Genomic DNA, 7,500 nt, shown 5'->3' with positions numbered 1-7,500 from the left:
AGAGCAAGAGCCCGTGATGGCATTAGGCCAGCTTAATCTCAAACAACAACATCCCTACCGAAGACATAAAAATGAATAGAAGCAGGTGATTAAAGTTCATGTCTTATATTCCCCATAAAGATATCTACTAATTAGTATCGTTATTACATGATTCTTTGTCTCAGAAAAGATTCACTTGTTGGGAACTTAAAACCACAAGATTTAACAAACTAAAGAATACTACTGAGAGATAGATAAAGTAATACACTCATGGCCTCTTCTTATCATTTGGGAGAAAATTGCAACCCTGACTGGTCAAGGACAACACAGAAGTCCCGCCCCCCTTGACCACTGGGTTAGCAAAGATCGCTTTGGAAGTGTTTATTTTTCTATTTTTTTATCTATTTACTTCAGCCCATCAGCCTGAAGTAATCAGATTTGAAACCCAATAAAAACAAGTAAACTATGCGCCAAAGATTATTCAGAGCAATCGAGTTTTCTGTACAGCATGTAATGCTGCAAGAAACTCTTAGCCACGACCCATGAAACTCCCAGCCGCTCCCCATGAAACTTTCAGCCACGGCCCGGTGGTGGTATGTGTTGTTGATACCTATAGCGATGATAGACGCACGGTCATGTCTAACTTTAACCTTAAATACAATAAACACTGCTGAGGCTAGAGGGCTGCAATTTGATGATTGGAGAGTGGCGGACAGAAAAAGCCATCTCAATAGTTTTCTTTGACAGAAAACCAAAACCAGGAATAATATCACCTTTACCGTTCTCGCCTTGAGGATCAGCTCTAAGTGACACGTGTTTCAGCAGAAATAATATTGTGCGGACTTTTAGTAAGCACACAGATATAAAGAGCAGATTATGATGTCTCGTTGATTCTCGTCTGATGCGAGGACAGGGCACGGCAGAAATAACAAATATAGCGGTATATATGATACCTTTTGTGTTTGTTTTTAAAGCAAGTAAGCTATAAGGCTTTTTGTGACGACTAAACACAATTCGTAATAAAAACAAAAAACAAAAAAATCAGTCATAGTGTGTGCGCATGTCACAGTTCATTTGGCAAACGTTTTGAATGGTGTGTTTATTCTCACACGTGTGGTCAACACACAAACACACACACACACACAAACGATATAAAGAAAAATGACCTGAAGAGTGAACGCCTTCAAACATTAACGTTTACTTCTGTCAGGATACGTAGCCCAAAATATGACACTGAACGAGATGGACCAAAGAAAAAAAAAAGAAAAAAAGCCATCATGTTCGTGACCTCAAATATTGTTATCTTGGAAGCTGATTGCACCGGGTTAAAAAAAGCAAAAAATTAAAAAAGAGGATTGACAATTGAAAACCCAGTGTCCTTGCAAGCGACAGTTCTGTCACTCACGATACCGGTGATCATTATAAAACCAGTTCTGGGGCAAAAATCGTACCGAATCATTCGCTGAAAATAGAACGTGCTGCGCGCAAAAAAATTTTGTATGCGTTCGGGCGCATGAGATCATTTTAATATTTCATGCATTGACCAGATTACGGAGTAAATTAATAATAAGTAAAATCCTCCTAAACTGGAATAGATAAAACATTACTTCCCTAATATAATTCTCCTTTCATTTAGAATAATTCACCTACATTTTTCTTTATTCGTTTATTAATTTGCTAATTTATCTGTTTTTTTAATAGCTGAGGTCTTCGTTATGTATTTCCCTACACCGTCTGTTAATTGTTCCATACAAATGGGGTTCATCTTCCGGATTAATAATAATAATAATAATAATAATAATTGAGGAATATTGCAATACCTAATTTTAAAAAGTATATATGACTAAAAGAAGTCTCTTCATCACACTTTTCACTGGATACCAAAACCTCTTGATAAATATAGCAATATCAAAGAAGAATCGAGAAGTAAGATCACAAAGAACTTTGGGAAAATCAAAAACTAACAAACGAAACTTCAAGGGGACAATGAATCTGCCCTCTGTCGCAGTAACCAACAAATCAATCTCAAGTGATCCTTCACAGGACTTGCAATTGACGAAGACAAGCTCCGTTCTCTCTCCCGGTTATTGTTGCTTTTAGCAATGTCAACCGGCAGCGTTGCCAGCTGCCAAAAAGGGAGTCACAGCTGTCCATCACTCAACGCAACGCTCTTTTTTTTTCTTTCTTTTTTTTATCTCTCCTGCAGCGAGAGACCTGCCTGTCTTCGTTTCTATGTATGTCGGGCAGCTGGAAGAATAAAGTATCTGATTGTCATTCTTTTTGATTGACGTACGGTTTTTATTCTGCCTGTGGAATTCTTTGGCGCTGTACCTCGCTCGTTTTTGTGTGGTTGTGTGTTTGTGTGTGTGTATATATATATATATATATGTGTGTGTGTGTGTGTGTGTGTGTGTGTGTATACCTATACATTTATATATATGTAATAAATATTGCATATATACTATGTAAATACACTATATATGTGTACTATATATATGTGCGTATATATATGCATATATAAGTTATATATACATATATATAATATATAATTTTTCAATATCAAGTAGTTTTGCATAATGAGGGAAGGATCCAATGAAAAACGAACAACGGTCACTGCCAAAGTCATACAATAACTGTGGAATCGTGAGTGAACACCTGTGTAGCAAAACTTCCGCATTAACCTCTTCATGCAACTGCACAAAAGGCTAATTAGTGGTGCCTTGACCACCCTACTAACAATGCGCCTTTAACCTCAATCTTTGGTGATAAAACAAAATTAAACGATGCAAATATCAATATCCTGAAAACAATGTATTTCGATGCTCTAAACCGTTTCGCTTAATACTCATTGTTTCCCTACAGCCCTTTCAGTGAGTAAAATTGCATTGTTAGCAGAAATCTGTATCTGAAATAATTCATTATTGTCTTTAAATCACGGTTGAAAGTTTAGTCTACACCAGCGCTACTAGGAAAAAACTCATACCTGTGCTACTAGCAAAAAAAAAAAACTCCTATCTATTCCACTCAGAAAAAAATAAAAACTCCGAAAACCTACGCCATTAGGAAGTACCGTATTCAATAGTATAGGCTACATCCACCAGAAGGCTAAAGCCCAGATAGCGTTCAAGTAGATTCACACTGACACAACTACAAATTTATAGGATTCGGGCCCTTTTATGTAAATGTTTAATTACTTTAACCATAAATTAACTCTACAAAAGTTACTGCTGAGAAGCATTTAAGCATGTGTTACAAGATAAACCCTTCTAAAGGGGCTTCCAACACTTCAGACTCATGTGTGAAGCCTTAGTGAAGAAAACGATAACTGAAAATGATCAAAATAAAGCTCAAACGCTTGTTGGTGTTGAGAATTACTTGTAAGGATGTAAAGAATATAAATAGAGCTTGAAGATGATCCCGGAATTACGATGTCACTGGAAATTGTCCTATTGTTAGTGTCACAAAAAATAATCCTGGAATTAGTGTCACACAATATAATCCTGGAATTACAGTGCCACACAATATAATCCTGGAATTATAGTGTCACACAAAATAATCCTGGAATTACAGTGTCACACAAAATAATCCTGGAATTACAGTCACACAAAATCATCCTTGAATTACAGTGTCACAAGAAGGGAAAATTGAGACTTCTTTCAGCCTACGAGCCAAATAATTCTGGATGAAGGCAATAATGGAAATACCTGAAGAACTAAAGCTTATGGAAAATGTTTAAGTGTGATCAGCTCTTAGTGCAGTTTAAGTCATAATAACCAAGATTAAGAAAAACGACCAAAACAGTATTTCCGTCTCAGCAATACAGAGAACTGAAGCTTGTGGCAACATTACCAATATCTATGTATATATGGCAGGAGACATTAATAATAATAATAATAATAATAATAATAATAATAATAATAATAATAATAATAATAATAATAATAATAATAATAATTGCAGTCTCATGGTAATAATATTCACTGAAATCGCAATCTGAGTAGAGAATTAATGACTCATTCTGGAAGGATCCATATCAAGCATCTATCAAATTTTGCACCAGTAATACCAAATTAGCTTTTCCATCAAGGTAGCCCCAAATATTCACTCCCAAATGATCAGGTAAGCCTCTGCTTTCTACACAGATACACTGCTTTCAAGAGCACTACAGCTACATGCGACTGCCACTCAAAATTACTACGAAAATTGATTTCAAACAATTCAATATGCTCCTCGTACCTTCCAAACCCGGATATCTATAAAGCGTCGATGTTTACAGATCTAAGTATATTTAGTTTAAACCCAGAAATTTTGTTTTAAACTCTGCTCTTCGGAATATACAGCCTAATTAAAACGTCTAATTCTCTAAATAAGACAAGTCGAAGGTTAGAAAAATACCACACTACAAACATGTTCATCCTTTGCTCTCGCGTTGCTCTTCGAATTGGACCGCCCCGGTAAAAGTTGTTTCACCCATTAACCCGGACAAACATTAATGACCTCTCAACCAAACAACATTTCTCACAGATTCCACCGCACAGATGCACGTGTTCAAAGTGGCTGCTCTTGCAACCAATTTATTTCCGGTACAAAACGGCGAGAACACCAAAACCCGTTGGCCTCAACGAATGCCGACATTTCTCGGTAAGCTGAACTTCGTGTTACGAATCTTTTTTTATTTCTCTGTTTCTTTCGAGGAAATGACCACGGACTTTAATATTACTATACTTATCACCGTAGTATTAATAAATGCCACTATTACTTGGGAATGAATTTAATAATATAAAAATAAGGATAACACTGCCTTTGAGGTAGAGGGCATTTCCTAAAACTATCGTAACTACGACAAACTACTCGGATGAAGAAACGCATTTAATTTATAAAAGTAATTTACATTGCTTCTGACAGTTCCATGCACACAGACACAAAGCTCACTATACTACGAAAACCGGTATATGAAATTAAAGCAATTTTTTTTTTTTTTTTTTTTTTTTTTTTTTTTTTTTTTGCTTCAGCTCACGATGGTTTCGTGATGATAAAAGTAAAGATTTCTACGTACCAAATGTGAAAACGAAATAATAAATTACATTTAATTTCGCACTCCTGTGCTTGACCATAAAGGCGGTTTCGCTGTATGGGCAAAGGATCCCCAGTAGAGGTCTAAGATCCATTTAACTATGGTAACATTCCAACGTTCATCCGAACAGCTATAATGACCTACTTAGATGGCTATGTCCGATTGGGCTACGCCCATATAAAACATAAAAGTAATGGTGTGAATACAATTGATAATTACAGAGTTCACGGTAAATGGACTGTACCTCTTGAAAACAGTAATTGCATCTAAATAAAATTTGTAGAAAGTTCAATCAATTTCATGGTTCCAAAATCAATTAGAACTATGAAACGATGCGCATACTAAATGTGCATACAGTAAAAATCTTGCGATAGCAAACTGGAAAGGAAAATCTTAACAGTAATGGGAAGCGTCGAAAGGAATCTAACAGTTGCATTCAGTAATGATGGAATTTAAAAATACATTTTGTGCTGGACCTTACGAAATACCTGGAATAAAACCATTTCGTTCACGTGTAATCCCCCCCCCCCCCCCCCCAAGTAGATAAGGGAAGCGCGTCATGCTTAAACATTAAAATGCAATGCATAATCTAATCTCGTGCTCAGTTATGAAACTGGTGATTATATAATTAATTATATCCCTTAAATAGTATAATGAATGATCATCATTTTTATTATTATTCATAATGCAATTGTGAACAAAAAGCAGCCACGCGAATGTCTTTATGCAAATTTCCCTAGACGAAAAAAAATTCATATAATTCAAACGCTATTACTGAATAAGGTAGTCAGTGTCCCATAATCAAAGTGAATGAAATGACGTAGAAATGTAAACAAAAACCAAAAAAGAAAATAAACGGAGCGTAATCATGAAAGGCCCGAATAAGATAAATAAACATTGCCATCATATAGTTTTGACGGATTTAATGATATTCAAACATGTCGGGGCAGAGGCCTCAATGGTCTGAGTTGCGTCAATACCCTAAGTACCGTGTAGTATTCGTAATTGTTTTTGAGCGATCTAATTAAATGCGACTCAATTAAAAGTCTTTCTTGATTAATGAGCTAGACAATCATGAAATGACATTGCTAATTTCTATAACTAGCGATTCTAATTATCCAGCGAAGCGCTAATGAGTAATTACTCGCTCAGGACCTGCATTTGTTGTGATAAACACGATCTCGAACGGTAATGGCTACGCTTTTGATGAGTTAGGTGTGCTTACTTTTTATCGTTTTGCAAATGTCTGGCGATTCGGGGCTCCACAATATCGGCTGACAGACTTTAGTCATCTGCTGATATGAGTTCGGAAATAAATGATAAACAATGACTCACTTAGATAGTTTCTCTCTCTCTCTCTAGTTTCACATTTTAACGTAAGATAGTTGAATGAATGCAATCTAAAATTTACGCCCATGGCCAAGCGTTGGGACCTAGAAGGTCATTCAGCGCTGAAAGGAAACTGAGTAAAAAGGGCTTTCAAGGTGTAACCGGAGGAAAACCTCGTAGTTGCATTATGAAACAATTGTTAGGAGATGTTGGAAAGTAAGTTGGAAGAAAGAAAATATGAATAACCATAAACGTAAAGGGATGAAAGGAGTTGCAGCTAGGGGTAGAAGAACATACACTAATGCATACAGTACACCACGTGAGATGCACCGACGACACTACCCCTCTACGAGCGCCTAAGATAGTGATCCTTTTTTATACCTGTCGTTACTGTCATATCATGTAAAGCTTATAGCAAAATAATTGAAATCAATATAGTACTTTGATTAACTTACCTCAATTGGCTGTATAAAGACGGTGGTCATCGACGCCAGAAAAATGTTACTGACATGAATAGTTTTAATCTGAAATGAAAAATAAAGAAAAATATATTAAAGAAAATAATTCAGTCGATATATACTATTCTACAAATATTTCAATAACACGCTTTTTGTAACGGATAACGGAAGGAATTTATTACGTCACTGGAAACGCTCTCTCTCTCTCTCTCTCTCTCTCTCTCTCTCTCTCTCAATAACCCGTTTCCACTTACAGACTGTCCTTCCTGTTCCTTTACTCGCTCATCACTGTCGAATTCTTTCTCCAATCCGACTAATTACGCCGCCTAGAGAGGAGAGAGAGAGAGAGAGAGAGAGAGAGAGAGAGAGAGAGAGAGAGAGAGACGTTGATACAAGACCGAAGCATCACGTATTTTTTGCATTCTCTTCTGTGACATACTCTCTTTGCATTCTGAGTGCAACAGCGTAAGTGCATTCTCACGGTAGATCGACAGAGGGAGATACACAAAGCGAAAAGATCAGTACTTCGAGTTTTGAGCATTGTGGACAATCCCTTCGAGCGACAGATACTGATTTCGATCAGACTGAAACTTACGACTAGTGGATTTCCCTTTACCCATTAGTTCTTGGTTTACATTTTTCCTGTTTTTTGTGCTGTAC

The 7,500-nt window shown here is 36.4% G+C and overlaps 1 long non-coding RNA gene across 1 annotated transcript in view; it reads right to left on the bottom strand.

The window, feature by feature from the left end:
- LOC135221072 (uncharacterized) overlaps positions 1-7,500 on the bottom strand; it is a 339,610-nt gene that overhangs the window by 74,584 nt on the left and 257,526 nt on the right. Inside the window, exon 2 of the long non-coding RNA XR_010315869.1 lies at positions 6,838-6,906. This is a non-coding gene — a long non-coding RNA (uncharacterized LOC135221072). The remainder of the gene's footprint in view (positions 1-6,837; positions 6,907-7,500) is intronic.

This window comes from Macrobrachium nipponense, chromosome 20 (assembly GCF_015104395.2).
Source record: "Macrobrachium nipponense isolate FS-2020 chromosome 20, ASM1510439v2, whole genome shotgun sequence".
NCBI classification, from domain to species: Eukaryota; Metazoa; Arthropoda; class Malacostraca; order Decapoda; family Palaemonidae; genus Macrobrachium; species Macrobrachium nipponense.
This window is presented reverse-complemented; position numbering and strand designations above follow the sequence as displayed.